Source organism: Bos mutus, chromosome 10 (genome assembly GCF_027580195.1).
Source record: "Bos mutus isolate GX-2022 chromosome 10, NWIPB_WYAK_1.1, whole genome shotgun sequence".
Taxonomy (NCBI): domain Eukaryota; kingdom Metazoa; phylum Chordata; class Mammalia; order Artiodactyla; family Bovidae; genus Bos; species Bos mutus.
The window spans coordinates 98,207,858-98,225,213 of NC_091626.1; positions in this window are offsets into that span (position 1 = coordinate 98,207,858).

Here is a 17,356-nt window from a genome sequence, read left to right on the forward strand (position 1 = left end):
AAAAAAGAGGCTTTCCTTCCTACTGTGACAGCAAAAGGCCCTTACCAGGATCACCGATTGCTTCCAGGTCACTGAATCCAGTCATCAGTGGCCCATTCTCATCTAATTGGGCCTTGGTGACATAGTTGGTCACTCCTCCTGGACATCATTCTCCAAATATGTCTTTTCATTTCCCTAATATGTCTCTGACAGAGAAGGCAATGGCATCCCACTCCAGTACTCTTGCCTGGAAACTCCCATGGATGGAGGAGCCTGGTAGGCTGCAGTCCGTGGGGTCGAGAAGAGTTGGACACGACTGAGTGACTTCACTTTCACTTTTCACTTTCATGCATTGGAGAAGGAAATGGCAACCCACTCCAGTGTTCTTGCCTGGAGAATCCCAGGGACGGGGGAGCCTGATGGGCTGCAGTCTATGGGGTCACACAGAGTTGGACACGACTGAAGCGACTTAGCAGCAGCAGCAGCAGCAGCAGCAGCAATATGTCTCTGAACGTTCCTTCCGAGTCTCCTTTGCTGATTTTTCCACATCTCCTGGACCTCTAACTGTTGGAGGAGTCTAGGGATCAGTCTTTACCTCTTTCCTACCTGTATCTGTCTTGGAGACATTCTCCAGTCTCATAGCTTTCATTACTAGCTATGTGCGGATGCCTCCTAAACTTACATTTCCAGCCCAGCCCTCTCCCCTGAACATGAATATTTTTGTATTCAACCATCTGATTCCATTTGAATATCTAACAGACATTTCCAATCATCATTCAAAGCTGAGCTTCAGCAATCTCCCCTCTGGCCTCTGCAAACCTGTTCTTCTCATGTTGGTATATCGTTTTCCCATTCTGTCAATTGCTCAGGCCAAAAATCTTGGCTGTCTTTCACCCGCCTCTTTCTCATCCCAGATCTCATCCTGTGGGCTCTGTTTTCGTACTTCTTTACATCCTGAGCCAAGACCTTTTCTACTTAGATTATTGCCTTCTGACAAGGCTCCTTGCTTCCTTTGTCTCCCTTCTATCTTTTCACTACAGAGTAACCAGAGTGAACCTGTCCGATCATAAATCAGTCATCTCATGTTTATGCTTAAAACTCTCCTATGGCTTCCCAACTTATTTACAGTAAAGCCAAGGTCCTTACCTCCTTTGCTGAAAAACCAGCAAAGGAGACTAGGAAGGAATGTTCAGATCATGGAGCATGGGCTCTGGAGCACCCAGGCTCAGGAGTTACAGCATGTGGGCTTCTCTCTAGTTGCAGCTCATGGACTTAGTTTCCCTGTGGCATGTGGAATCTTAGTTCCCCCATCAGGGATCGAACCCATGACCCCTGCATTGGAAAGTCAATTCTTAACCACTGGACCACCAAGGAAGTCCCTATATATTTTACTTAATAACTTCACCAACTTTCTGTCTTGCCCACTAAAATACAAGCACCACATGTACAGGATACCTCATTTTATTGTGCTTCACTTTCTCACACTTTGCAGATATTTCATTATTATTATGAATTTTTTTTAACAGATTGGAGGTTTGTGGCTACCACGCATCAAGCAAGTCTATTGGCACCATTTTTCTAACCGTATTTGTTTGCTTTGGGTCTCTGCATCACATTTTATTAATTCTTACAATATTTCAAACTTTCCCTTTATTGGTCTATTTGTTATGCTGGTCTGTGAGCTTTAGCGTTACTGCTGTAGTTGGAGCACCAAGAACCCCACTAATATAAGATAGTGAATTTGGTTGATAAATGTTGTATGAGTTCTGACTGCACCAAAGTCTGGACGTTTGCTGTCTCTCCCCTTCTCCTTGGGCCCCCATATTCACTGAGACACAACAAAATTACAATTAGGCGAATTAACAAGCCTACTACTGCTGCTGCTGCGTCGCTTTAGTCGTGTCCGACTCTGTGTGACCCCATAGACGGCAGCCCACCAGGCTTCCCCGTCCCTGGGATTCTCCAGGCGAGAACACTGGAGTGGGTTGCCATTTCCTTCTCCAATGCATGAAAGTGAAAAGTGAAAGTGAAGTCGCTAAGTCATGTCCGACTCTAGCGACCCCATGGACTGCAGCCTACCAGGATCCTCCGTCCATGGGACCCTCCAGGCATAAGTACTGGAGTGGGGTGCCATTGCCTTCTCCGTAACAAGCCTACAGTGGCCTCTAAATATTCAAGCAAAAGGAAGAGTCGATTAATTTACTTTAAATCAAAAGTTAAAAATGATTAAGCTTAATAAGGAAGGATATTGAAAGGCTAGACAGGCCAAAAATTAGGCCTCTTGCCCCCAACAGTTAGAGAAGTTTCCAATGCAAAGGAAAAGATCTTGAAGGAAATTGAAACTGCCACTCCCGTGAACACACTAATGATAAGAAAGAGAAACAGCCTTATTGCTCACTGGGAGGAAGTTGTAGTGGTCTGCTTAATAGATCATACCAGTTTCAGAATTCCCTTAAGCCAAAACCTAATCCAGAGCAAGGCCCTGACTCTCTTCAATTCTATGAAGGCTGAGAGAGGTGGAGAAGCTACAGAAGAAAAGTTTGAAGGTAGTAGAGGTCGGTTCATGAAGTTTAAGGAAAGAAGCTGTCTTTATAACACAGAAGTGCAAGCGGAGGCAGTAAGTGCTGATGTAGAAGCTACAGCAAGTTATCCCGATCTAGCTAATGAATGAATGAATGAGAAACGTGGGGCTGGAGGAAGCACAAGCTGGAATTGCCGGGAGAAACATCAATAACCTCAGATATGCAGATGACACCACTCTTATGGCAGAAAGTGAAGAGGAGCTAAAAAGCCTCTTGATGAAAGTGAAAGAGGAGAGTAAAAAAGTTGGCTTAAAGCTCAACATTCAGAAAACGAAGATCATGGCATCTGGTCCCATCACTTCATGGGAAATAGATGGGGAAACAGTGGAAACAGTGTCAGACTTTATTTTGGGGGGCTCCAAAATCACTGCAGATGGTGATTGCAGCCATGAAATTAAAAGACGCTTACTCCTTGGAAGGAAAGTTATGACCAACCTAGATAGTATATTCAAAAGCAGAGACATTACTTTGCCAACAAAGGTCTGTCTAGTCAAGGTTATGGTTTTTCCTGTGGTCATGTATGGATGTGAGAGTTGGCCTGTGAAGAAAGCTGAGCGCTGAAGAATTGATGCTTTTGAACTGTGGTGTTGGAGAAGACTCTTGAGAGTCCCTTGGACTGCAAGGAGATCCAACCAGTCCATTCTAAAGGCAATCAGTCCTGGGTGTTCTTTGGAAGGAGTGATGCTGAAGCTGAAACTCCAATACTTTGGCTACCTCATGCAAACAGTTGACTCATTGGAAAAGACCCTGATGCTGGGAGGGATTGGGGGCAGGAGGAGAAGGGGACGCCAGAGGATGAGATGGCTGGATGGCATCACTGACTCAATGGACGTGAGTCTGAGTGAACTCCGGGAGTTGGTGATGGACAGGGAGGCCTGGCGTGCTGCAATTCATGGGGTCGCAAAGAGTTGGACATGACTGAGCGACTGATCTGATCTGAAATGAATGAATGAAGGTGGCAACACTAAACAACAGATTTTCACTGTAGACAAGACAGCCTCATAGTGGAGGAAGATGCTGTCTAGGGCTTCCATAGCTAGAGAGGAGAAGTCAGTAACTGCCTTCAAAGCTTCAAATAGACTGATTCTCCAATTAGGAGCTAATGTACCTGGTGACTTTGAATTGAAGGCAATACTCCCTTACTATCCCCCATATCCTAGGGCCCTTAAACTTATACTAAATTTATTCTGCTCTATAAATGGATTGAATGGAATGACAGCACATCTGTTTACAACATTTTATTGAATATTTTAAGCTCAGTGTTGAGACTTATTGCTCAAAAAAAAAAAAGATTATTTTCAAAATATTATGGCTCACTGACAATGGACCTGGTCACCCAAGAGTGCTGATGGATGTACAAATAGATGAATATTTTCATGTCTACTAAAATAACATCTATGCTGCAATCATGGATCAAGGAGTAATTTCGATTTTCAAGTCTTACTATATAAGAACACATTTAGTAAGGCTTTAGCTGCCATAGACTGTGATTCTCCTGATGGATCTGGACAAACTAAGTTGAAAACCTTCTGGAAAATACTCACCATTCTAGAAGCCAATGAGAATGTTTGTGACTCATTGGAAGGGGTCCAGATACCAACATTAACAGGAGTTTGCAAAAAGCTAATTCCAACCCACATGGATGACTTTAAGGAGTTAAAGACTTCAGTGGAGGAAGTAACTGCAGATGTGGTGGGAATAGGAAGAAAAGTAGGATTAGAAGTGAAGCTTGAAGATGTGACTGTACTGCTTCAATCTCATGATAATCTTTTTGAGAATTAGTATGTTTTGGTTTTTTAATGTGCTTAACATTTGCCATTTTGATTTTTTTATTGGAAGATAATTGCTTTACAATTTTTTGGTGGTCTTCGCCGTATATCAACACAAGTCAGTCATAATTATATATATATACACACCCCCTCCCTCCAGAGGCTCCCTCCCCCATCCCACCCTTCTAGGCCATCGCAGAGTATCAGCTGGGATCCCTGTGTTATACAGCGACTGCGGCGAGTTGCCTTGTTATCATTTACACATGACGGTGTACATATGCCAATGCCACTCTCTCCATTGGTCCCACCCTCTCCTTCCCCCGCTGTGCCCACCAGTCTGTCCTCTACATCCGGTCTCCATTTCTTCTCTATAAGTAGGTTCATCAGTGCTATTGTTCTAGATTCCATATACATGCATTAATATATATAAGCTGTTTTTCTCTTTCTGACTTACTTTACTCGTGTAACAGGCTCTAGGTTCATCCGCCTCACTACAACTAACTCAAATTCATTCCTTTTTATGGCTAATGGTCTATTGTATATATGCACCACAACTTCATTACAATCTCATGATAAATTTTCAACAGATGAGGAGTTGTTTCTTACGGAAGAGCAAAGAATGTGGCTTCTTAGGATAGAATCTACTCCTGGTGAAGATATTGTGAAGACAGGTGAAATGACAACAAAGAATTTGGAATGTGACATAAACCTGGTTGACAGAGCAATGGCAAGATTTGAGAGAACTGATGCCAATTTTGAAGGAGGCTCTACTGTGGGTAAAATGCTATCAAAGAGCATTGTCTGCCACAGAGAAATCATTCATGAAAGGAAGAGTCAATCAATGCAGCAAACTTGACTGTCATCTTATTTTAAGAAAGTGCTGCAGCCACCCCAGCCTTCAGCACTGATTAGTCAGCAGCCGTCAGTATCATAGCAAGACCCTCCATCAGCCAAAAGATAGCATTTTTTAGCAATAAAGCATTTTTAATTTGAGATATGCACATTTTTTTTAGACATAATGCTATAGCATAGACTACAATATAATGTACACGTGATTTTTACATGCACTAGGAAACGAAAAACTTTATGACTCTACTTACTGTAACATTAGCTTTCTTGTGGTGGTCTGGAACTAAACCCACTGTATCTCCAAGGTACACTTGTACAATGATTTTTGCTCTTTATTTCCTGCTGTAACTCCAGCAAAAAACAAACAAGCAAAAACACAGTGCCTAAAATTATAAGTAGAAACTTGATAAATATTGTTCAGAAAATGTATGAATTCTAGTCATGGATCAGAGCCTAAATGTAGTTCTAGAGATTATAAAAAGAATATTTTCTATATTTTGCTTCTCACTAGGATGCAGTGGCTTATATTAGACCAGTGTCCCCACCAAGAACAAATAGAAAAGCTGGATAAAATACAAAATTCTATTTGAGTGTATTGGAGAGCTTCCGAAACAGTTGGGCATTAGGGAGGGGCCTTGAAACATCCTGAACTCCCAGTTGGAACCTTTGAAGGGCTACACCCTAAGAGTAAGAAGCATTAGAGGTAGAACAAAACTTTAAAAGTCTAAATCCAGCTTTGTGTCATCTCAGTCTCTAATTGAATTGAGGTAATCTGCCTGCCTTAGCTGCCTTCCGGATGATAGAGTTAACCTTTTCTGTAGGAAGTTAACTCTGCCCAGAGCCTCCATGATTGTTCTTACACAAATCTGGTATCGAAGAAAATTTTCCCGGCACACAAACGAAGAGGACAGGGCACTTCCCTGGCAGCCAGTGGTTAAGACGTCACCTTCCAATGCAGAGGGTGTGGGTTCGGTCCCTGGTCACTTAAAAGCCCACATGCCTCATGGTCAAAAAACCAGAACTTAGAACCTATACTGTAATAAACTCAATAACTACTTTAAAAATGGTCCACATCAAAATATATTTTGAAAAAGGAAAAGGACAAATAGAAGCAGATCCACAGATGAGCCAGATATTAACATTATTAGACATAGGTTTTAAAACAAACTGAGAATAAATGAGAGCTTCCTTACTATGTAAATGGGTATCCATCTAAAGTTTACAAAAAACCTTATGCTTAATCATAAATTATTAAGACCCTTCCTCCCTCTATGAAATTGACAGTGAGGTAGGATTCCACTAAAATTACTTGTTTAGTATTGTGCTGGGATAATAGAGCAGTAAGGCAAAGAAAAGAAATATAAGAATTGGAAGCAAAATAAGAATGTCACTATTTGCAGGTAATATGATTATGCAGAAAATACAAAAACAATACAGATAAACTATCAGAATAAGTGAATTTGGCAAGGTCTTTGGATATGGCCAATCCATGAGAGCTAATTTTGCCTCTGTATACTAGAACCAAACAATTAGAAAGCATAGTTTAAAAAGATATCATTTACGGACTTCCCTGGTGGTACAGTGGATAAGAATCCACCTACCAACTCAGCGGACATGGGTTCGATCCCCAGTCCGGGAAGATTTCACATGCTGCAGAGCAACGAAGCCCATGTGCCACAACTACTGAGCCAGCGCTGCACAGCCTGCACGCTGCTAACCACGGAGCCCACGTGTCACAGCTACTGAAGCTCGTGTGCCTAGAGTCTCTGATCTGCAACAAGATAAGCCACTGGAATGAGAAGCCTGTGCCCCACTACTAGAGTAGCATCAGCTCACCACAACTAGGGAAAGTCTGAGCTGTGATGAAAATCCAGTGGAGCCAAAAATGAATAAATAAATAATTTTAAAATATATATCAATTACAATAGGATTTTCCCTGGTGGCTCAGATGGTAGAAAATCTGTCTGCAATGCAGGAGACCCAGACTCGATCCCTGGGTTGGGAAGATCTCCTGGAGAAGGGAATGGCTGCCCACCAGCATTCTGGCCTGGAGAATTCCATGAATAGAGGAGCCTGGTAGGCTATATAGTCCATGGGGTCACAAAGAGTTGGACATGACCGAGCGACTAACACACACAAACACACATACGCAATAGCATTTTAAAAATCAGATACTTGAAAGTAAATATAATGAAAGATATTCAAAAATTTTTTACATAAAAAATTACCAAGTTATTGAGAGAAAGTGAAATACAAATAAATGGAGGGATAATAAATATTCATGAATTATAAACAGGGTAATTGTTCATTGATTGATGTATATATTCAGTGTCATCCCAATCAGATCCCAAACAGTTTTTTTAAGAAATTGACAAGCTGATTCTAAAATTTATATGAAAATGCAAAGGCTCAAAAGAATCCCCTAATGTTGAAGGAAAACAAAATTTGAGGACTTATTAAAAGATATGAAGAATTTTTACAAAATTCCACTAATTAAGATAGTAGGCACACTTCTAAATAACACATGGGTCAAAGAAGGAATCTCAAGAGAAATTTTAAAACATTTTGAATGAAATGAAAATGAATACATAACTTATCAAAATCTGTGGGATGCAGTAAAAATAGTGCTTAGAGGGCAATTTATAGTATTGAATCCATATGTTAGAAAAGATCTAAAATCATTTATCTAAGCTTCCATTTTAGAAAATTAGAAAAAGAATAAGAAATTAAATCCAAAGCAAGCAGAAGAAAAGAAATAATAAAAGTTTGAGTAGAAATCAATGAAATTGAAAACAGAAAATCGATAGAGAAAAATCAGTGAAACCAAAGCTGTTCTCTGATAAGATCGATAAAATCAATAAGCCTCTAGCCAGAAAAAAAAGAAACTAAGAAAAAAAAGACAGGGCACAAATTACTAATATCAGAAATGAAAAAGAATATATCATACAGACCTAATGGACATTAAAATGTTAATCAAGGAATACTATGAACAACTCTATACTCACAACTTTGATAACCTATATGAAATGGACCAGTTCTTTGAAAGACAAAATCTGCTAAAACTCACACAAGAAGAAATATACAATCTTAATAGGCCTATACTATTAAAGACGGAGAAGGCGATGGCACCCCACTCCAGTACTCTTGCCTGGAGAATCCCAGGGACGGGGGAGCCTGGTGGGCTGCCGTCTATGGGGTCGCAGAGAGTCGGACACGACTGAAGCAACTTAGCAGCAGCAACATACTATTAAAGAAAATTAATCAATAATTAATAACCTTCTAAGACATAAAGCACCAGGTCCAGATGAATTACAGTGAATTCTACCTAACATTTGAGGGAAATTATACCAACTCACTACAGTCTCTTTCAGAAGATAGAAGAAAAGGGAATTTATGGTAATGCATTCTATGAGGCCAGCTTTGCCCTAATATCAAAACCAAACAACGACATTATAAGAAAAGGACAATATAGGATTGATACAAAGACAGAAAATGAGACCAACGGAACAGAATAGATCCACACATGGGTTACTGATTTATGACGATGATGTAGTTGCCGTGAAGTAGGAAACTGTTGCCTTTTCAACACACAGGATTGGGTCACTTGGATATCCATTCACAGAAGCCATTTCCAGATTTAACAACTAAAAGTGAAAGATACATTAATAAGGCTCTTTGAAGAAAACAGGGCAATATCTTTATAACCTTGGAGGAGTAGGTAAAGATGCCTTAAACAGGTCATAGGAAGCACCAACCGTAGAGGAAAATATTGATAAGTTGGACTGCATTAAAATCAAGAGCTCTGTTCATGAAAAGACACCATTCAGAGAGCATAAAGTCTCATACTGATTAGAATGGCCATCATCAAAAAGTCTACAAATAATAACTGCTGGAGAGGGTATAGAGAAAAGGGAACCTTCCTACACTCTTGGTGGGAATGTAAATTAATTGGTGCAGCCACTGTGGAAAACAGGATGGAGGGTTCTTAAAAAAACTAAAAGTAGAGATACCATATGATCCAGCAATTCAACTCCTGGGCATTTATTTGGGAAAGACAAATACACTAATTTGAAAAGATACCTGCACCTCAATGTTAAGGAACATGTATTTACACTTACAATGTTAAGAAGCACTGTTTACAATAAAGGAAGCAAACTAAATGTCCATCAACAGATGAATGGATAAAGAAGATGCTGTACCTATATGAGTATTATTTAGCCAGAAGAAGAATGAAATAATGCCATTTGCAGCATCATGGACGGACCCAGAGATGATCATACTAAGTGAAGTAAGTCAGAGGTAAGTCTCATATGATATCACTTATATGTGGGATCTAAAAAAGTGATACAGATGAGCTTATTTGCAAAGTAGAAATAGACTCACAGACATAGAAAACAAACTTATGGTTACCGAAGAGGAAACAGGAGCGGGTGGGGGATGAGAGCAAATTAGGTGTTCAGGATTAACAGATACAAATATACACAAAATAGGTAAACAGCAATATTTACCAAAGTCTAATTCTCAATGGTATAGTAAATCTCTGTTTAACTTTATAAGGAACTAGCTATTTTCCAAAGTGGTTGAACATTTTGTATTCCCACCAGTAATAAATGAGTGTCCTGATTGGTTCACCTTCTCATTAACTCTTGGTATTGGCAATCTTTTCAATTTTAGCCATTGTAATGATCATGAGAGAGTATCTTGTGGTTTTAATTTGCATTTTCCTGATAATTAATGATATTATGCATCTATTTGTGTGCTTATTGGCCTTTTGTATATCTTCTTTTGTCTGTTTGAATCTTTTGTCGATTTTTAAATTGGATTGTTTGTCTTATTATTGAGCTATAAAACCTTATGTATTCTTGGTCCAAATCCTATGTGTGCGTGTTTTCTCAATGGTATCTGTATTAGTTTTCTATTGATGTTGTAACTAGTTATCACAAACCTAGTGGCTAATAACAACTCAGATTTATTGCTTTATAGTTTTGGAGATCAATTCCACAGGTCTAAAATCAAGGTGTTGGCAGGGCAGCATTCCTCCTGGAAGTTTGAAAAGAACTGATTTTCTAGTTTCTAGTAGCTGCATACACTCTCTGGCTGGTGGCCCTGCATCATTGCAACCTCTGGTTCCATCATCACATCTCCTCTTTGTCTCTGACTCTCCTGCCTCCCTCTTAAAAGGGCCTTTGCAATCATATGAGGCCCGCTGGATACCCCAGGAACATATCCATATCTCAGGATTCGTAATGAAATCTCATCTGTAAAGTCTCTGTTACCATGTAAGGTAACATATTCACCAGTTCCAAGATTCGGACATGGACATTTTGGGGAGGCCAACATTCAATCTAGCACTGTGTCTTTCAATGAAGAAAAATTGTTTTGTTTTGTTTTTTTCCATATTAGGGTTCTCCAGAGAAACAGAACCAATAGGAGATATAGCTGCATCTTTATGGAAAGAGATTTATTATAAGGAATTGGCTCTTGGAAACATGGAAGTTGACAAGTCTCAGGATCTTCAGAGTGAGTTGGCAAGCTGGAGACCCAGGAAGAACTGATGTTTCATTCAAGTCCAAGGGCAAGACAAAGTCAATGTCTCAGCTCAAAGGCAAGAAATAGAAGGAATCCTTTCTCACTCAAGGGAGTATAAGATATTTGTTGTATTCGGGCTTTCAACTGATTGGATGAATCTGCTTTACTCAGTTTGCTGATTTTAATGTTAATCATATCCAAAACATCCTCAGAGAAACATGCAGGATACTGGTTGACCAAATATCTGGGCAGCCCAGTCAAGCTGACACGTAAAATTAGCCATCATGAATCTATAGTCCATTTTGAGTTAATTTCTGTATATGGTATAAGGTAAGAAGAATTGAGGTTTTGTAGTTTTTCCAAATGGATATTCAGCCATTCTAGCATGATCTGTTGAAAAGACTCTCCTTTCCCCACTGAAAATCTTGGCCCTTATGTAGAAAATCACCCTAAAATATCTATAGGTCTACATTTGAACTCTCCATTCTAATTCATTCATTAATAGGTCTATCCTTACACCAGTACTTTACTGCTGTAACTTTTAAGTCTTGAAATCTAGTAGTACAGCTCTTTCATCTTTGGTTTATTATGAGGACTTTGGATTTCTATATACATTTTGGAATATGCTCATCAATTTCTATTTTTTTAAAAAAATGGTAGTTTGGGATTTCATTAAATCTACAGATCAATTTTGGGAAAATTAGCATCTTTAATTTGAGTTCTTTTTTAAAGTAATATTCTGTTAGTAATCTGAAGGTCCTCCCTGTTGACGCTGTTCAAAACAAATGATAATTAAAAACATAGCTCTAGTTCACTGAGCTTAGCCTTGTACAGACTCAAGATGGCTCAGATGGTAAAGCGTCCGCCTGCAATGCAGGAGACCTGGGTTCGATCCCTGGGTTGGGAAGATTCCCTGGAGAAGGAAATGGCAACCCACTCCAGTATTCTTGCCTGGAAAATCCCATGGAAGGAGCAGCCTAGTTGGCTACTGTCCGTGAGGTTGCAAAGAATTGGACACAACTGAGCGAATTCACTTAGCCTTGTACAGGTACTCTCTATGTATAATTTTACTTAATAATCCCAACAATTGTATGAGATAGGTATTATTACCCCCATTTTAAAAATTGTTATAGGGATTTCCTTAGTGGTCCAGTGTCTAAGACTCCATTGTGTCTAAGAGCCCCCAGTGCAGGGGGGCTCAATCCATGGCCAGGGAACTAGATTCCACATGCTGCAACTAAAAAAAACAAACAAACTCGCATGCCACAACACAGATGGAAGATCTTGCATGCCACAAATAAGACTTGGTGCAGCCAAATAAATAAATGAAAATAAACATTTAAAAATTTTTATAGAGGCTCCTGAGGGAGGAGATGTTTGTGTACTTATGGCTGATTCATGTTGATGTATGGCAGAAACCAACACAGTATTGTAAAGCAATTATCTTCCAATTAAAAAATACATTTAAAAATTTATAGAAGACAGTGATTCTGACAAGTGATTTACCTGAGGTTACAGTGTTAGCAAACAGCTGAGTTAGGATTTGAACCCCAGGCTTCCTAACTCCAAAAATCCATCTTCTTTCTTAAAAAACATGAATGGCTGCTTTATTTTATATTTCTCACTCCCTGCCTCTTCCCACCCTGATTTCACTCCCACCCAATTGACTCCCTAGTTAACATGTATTACGCATCTACTATGGGTGCCTGGTGCTGGGTGAGGTCATTTATATACCCCTTTCCATCAGAGAGACACATATTCTTACAGATCTATGGGTACTTGTTTGTATATATATGCCCTTTCCACTGAACTCTCCCGTGACTGGAGTGAGGTTCTGCCCTCCATCACCTGTGCCATAGAGGCAGGAGGAGAAGTTCCTAGGCCTGCCTGCCTGCCCCCAGCCAGCCCCAGGCCTCTGGCTTTCATAAGACTCGAGCTCAGCTGCTCTGTCTGGTCGCTCATTGTAGGAGTTGTAGATTTCTGTCTTCAGGTGAATGATTTGATTCTTTTCTCTGACCCTCAATAAATAAGCAAATGTGCACAAACCAGGCAAGAGGATGCACAGAAGACCCACCTCCAAACGTGGGAAACCAACGCTGCTATTTTTAGGTAACCCACTTGCTCTGCAACCTCACCCCTCTGTGGATAGATTCCTTCTGCTCACACACGACTCGCTCCGAGGAAGCAGGTCTTCCGGACACTCTTTTGTTCCCAGCCACTCCAGCCATCAGCCTTCCCATGCCAGGCCTTTAGGTCTGGATCTACTTCAAAAGCCCAGTAGTGCCTGAACTCTAGTCACCGTCTGCAGCAGTAGCAACTCCTCTGTTCCAAAGTCCCTACTCTTCCAACGTTAAGAGGGAACTTGGATGCGCACAGGTAAAATGGCATCTTGGGGGCGCTGTCATCTTCCTGCCACACTTACTTAGCAGAGAATTCTTAAGACGCTCCAGTACTGGTGTCTGGTGCAATACTACAAATTAGGGAGACATTTGGAGGCAGGCTGGATGTGAGCCAAATAAGAGTCATCCAGGCATTTACCCCACTCATTTGACAAACATTCATGGAACACTCACCATGAGGTTCCTGGGACAATATTACATTCAGGGAACACAAAAGTGAACAGGACAGAGTCTCTGGCCTCAAGAAACTTACCAGCTTGTCCACAGGCTGCAATTGTTGTTGTTCATTTCCTAAGTCGGGTCTGGCTCTTTGCGACCCCATTGACCACAGCGCGCCAGACCACAAAGAGCTACTTTTATAGCAGGAGGAGCTTAAAGAAACAACCAGAACTCACCAGGCAGGAGATCGAACCAGAGAGCAGAAGGGTGGCACCCTGTGGTCCCACACTGCTCACAGGGAAAGGGTGCAGGGTGGAGGATGGACCGGCCCAGGAGAGGACATAGCCATGAGCTACTTTGCACAGCAGCTGATTCACTCGCTGCCCTGTCTGCAATGAGAGAATGTCAGGAAACAGGCGAACTCCTCATGTGCACAATGTAGATGACCTGAGGGCGCTGCCAGTGGAACTGAACCCTCCTGTTCAGTTCTGTAACATAGGGCGCTGGATGGTGGCTTCAGGCCTCGGGAAACACGGTGGTTGCCCTCCTGGAGGACATTTAAAGTTCCCGCATGTGACATACTGAAAAACATGCCTCGAGAACTTGAGGACAGAATTAGGGAACTTGAGCAAAGGAAGACAAGGTCTTTATTGAATATGCATTATCCATTGAACAGTGATGAAGGGCAGGCAGGACTGGAATCAAGACCGCTTGAGGTTCGAAATTCAGTTTCACTACTTCTTATTTGCTGTGTGACTACAGACAAGTTACTTCACCTCTCGGAGCTCCAATTTCCTCATCTATAAAAGGGGCTAAAATACTTTCTCCCTAGTTCCGAGAAACGAGGAGGAAAATGAATGTCAATCTCTCATCCTTTCCCCATCCATCATTTCATACTTGAATGAATGAAGTGCTACAGGGAGGTAGTAAACACTCAAAAAGCACCCATTGTCATTATTGTCCTCATTCAAATTCCCACCTAGAGCTTCCCAGTGGCTCGCCATTCTATGCATACTTTGAGAGTTAGAAAGCCTCACACATTGCAAACCCAAGTGCAGTTCTTGGCCAAGTGCTGTATGCTAATCAGAGCACTGCTTCTCTTCTGTCAGCTCCCCTTTGGGTTTTGGACCCAGGTCTCCTTTCTAATTTCAGCCAATAGCTTCCTACAATGAGCGGAGAGGATCCTGGCCTGTACCTCTCTCTCTCTCTCTGTTTCTCTCCCCTCCTCCCTCCTCCTTTATTTTGGCCCAGGAACGTGTCCCCAGCATGTCAACAGCAGTGGAAGTAACCTAATTAGTAGTTAGTTGATAGACTGCCCACCCTCGTGTCCCACTGGCAATCCAGCAGCCTTTTTCTGCAGACAGGAAAATATTTCCTTGCTAATTAATCTGAGCACAGGGATTTGAGTTTGGACCAAGGCAGGGAAATCCATCTCCAGGAGTCTTGTTCAATTGCATCTGTTTCTCCGGCAATCATTTCCTTCCCGCCCCCACCCCCGCCCCGACTCCCCCTGTTCCAGCTCACCCCTCTGGCCTTTCATCTTCTACCTTTATTAAGGCTGGTTACCCTGATGACTTTCCTGCCTGCACCCCCCTCCCCGTGGCCCCTCTCAAGAAGAGGCAGCCTGCTCTCTGAGGACTTGCTCTGGGCTGATTTTGTTCCAGCGCCAGGTGCTGCCCAAGGAGAAGAGAGTTCACGCCGATCGGCTTGGGGTCTCGGCTTGGGGTGGCTGAGACCCCGACGGCCCCACCACGGCGCCCCCTGCCCCCACGATCCACACTGCCAAACAAATACAGACATCTCACTGTCATTTTTAAATAAGGCTCAGCATCTGTCCCTGGGCCCTGCCCTGGTCCTCTGCAGAATCGTTGCTTTGCATCTGAAGTGGTTCCTGAGAAAGGGTAACCGTACCCATGGTTTTACGTTTGCTTCCTCCCTCGTCTCTTCTGCCTGGTCCTGTTAGGTCTCCAGGACACACACTGAACACAGGCAGGGGGAAAGGGACTGGGTGTGGGACTCCTTGACGGGAAGGAGGCTCTCCATGACACAGAGGTGATGAGCTCATGTCTGTGGGGTAAGCTTGGGCTCCAACGTGAGAGAGGTAAAGGACCGTTTCCCCGCTGCCAGCCCTTGAGTGCTTATATAGACCATAGGAGGCCGCCTTGGCTTGGAAGCATTCTTGAGGATGCTATCAGAGATTCCTCTCAGCAGGGCCCCCTGATGACACCACCTTTTTCACAAAGGCGAGCTCTTTCCTTCCCTGTGTGTGTGCTAAGTCGCTTCAGTCATGTCCGACTCTTTGCGACACTGTGGACCGTAGCCCACCAGGCTCCTCTGTACAGGGGACTTTCCAGGCAAGAATACTGAAGTGGGTTGCCATGCCTTCCTCCAGGGGATCTTCCCGACCCAGGGATCAAACCCGTTTCTCTGTGACTCCTGCATTGACAGGTGGGTTCCTTACCATTAGCGTCACTTGGGAAGCCCCTTTCCTTGCTTATCAGCTGCCTAAAGAAGAAAGCTTCTCTAGACCTAAACCTAGAGCCAGACATCCTGGAATGTGAAGTCAAGTGGGCCTTAGAAAGCATCACTACGAACAAAGCCAGTGGAGGTGATGGAATTCCAGTGGAGCTATTTCAAATCCTGAAAGATGGTGCTGTGAAAGTGCTGCACTCAATATGCCAGCAAATTTGGAAAACTCAGCAGTGGCCACAGGACTGGAAAAGGTCACTTTTCATTCCAATCCCAAAGAAAGGCAATGCCAAAGAATGCTCAAACTACTGCACCATTGCACTCATCTCACATGCTAGTAAAGTAATGCTCAAAATTCTTCAAGCCAGGCTTCAGCAATACGTGAACTGTGAACTTCCAGATGTTCAAGCTGGTTTTAGAAAAGGCAGAGGAACCAGAGATCAAATTGCCAACATCCGCTGGATCATGGAAAAAAAAGCAAGAGAGTTCCAGAAAAACATCTATTTCTGCTTTATTGACTATGCCAAAGCCTTTGACTGTGTGGATCACAATAAACTGGAAAATTCTGAAAGAGATGGGAATACCAGACCACCTAACCTGCCTCTTGAGAAACATGTATGCAGGTCAGGAAGCAACAGTTAGAAGTGGACATGGAACAACAGACTGGTTCCAAATAGGAAAAGGAGTACGTCAAGGCTGTATATTGTCACCCTGCTTATTTAACTTCTATGTAGAGTACATCATGAGAAACACTGGGCTGGAAGAAGCATAAGCTGGAATCAAGATTGCCGGGAGAAACATCAATAACCTCAGATATGCAGATGACACCACCCTTATGGCAGAAAGGGAAGAGGAACTAAAAAGCCTCTTGATGAAAGTGAAAGTGGAGAGTGAAAAAGTTGGCTTAAAGCTCAACATTCAGAAAACGAAGATCATGGCATCTGGTCCCATCACTTCATGGCAAATAAATGGGGAACCAGTGGAAAAAGTGTCAGACTATTTTTGGGGCTCCAAAATCACTGCAGATGGTGACTGCAGCCATGAAATTAAAAAACGCTTACTCCTTGGAAGGAAAGTTATGACCAACCTAGATAGCATATTCAAAAGCAGAGACATTACTTTGCCAACAAAGGTCCGTCTAGTCAAGGCTATGGTTTTTCCAGTGATCATGTATGGATGTGAGAGTTGGACTGTGAAGAAAGCTGAGTCCCGAAGAATTGATGCTTTTGAACTGTGGTGTTGGAGAAGACTCTTGAGAGTCCCTTGGACTGCAAGGAGATCCAACCAGTCCATTCTAAAGGAGATCAGTCCTGGGTGTTCATTGGAAGGACTGATGCTGAAGCTGAAACTCCAATACTTTGGCCACCTCATGCAAAGAGTTGACTCACTGGAAAAGAACCTGATGCTGGGAGGGATTGGGGACAGGAGGAGAAGAGGACGACAGAGGATGAGATGGTTGGATGGCATCACCGACTCAATGGACATGAGTTTGGGTAAACTCCGGGAGTTGGTGATGGACAGGGAGGCCTGGCGTGCTGCGATTCATGGGGTCGCAAAGAGTCGGACACGACTGAGCGACTGAACTGAACTAAACTGAGACCTAAACAATACGTATCTCTCC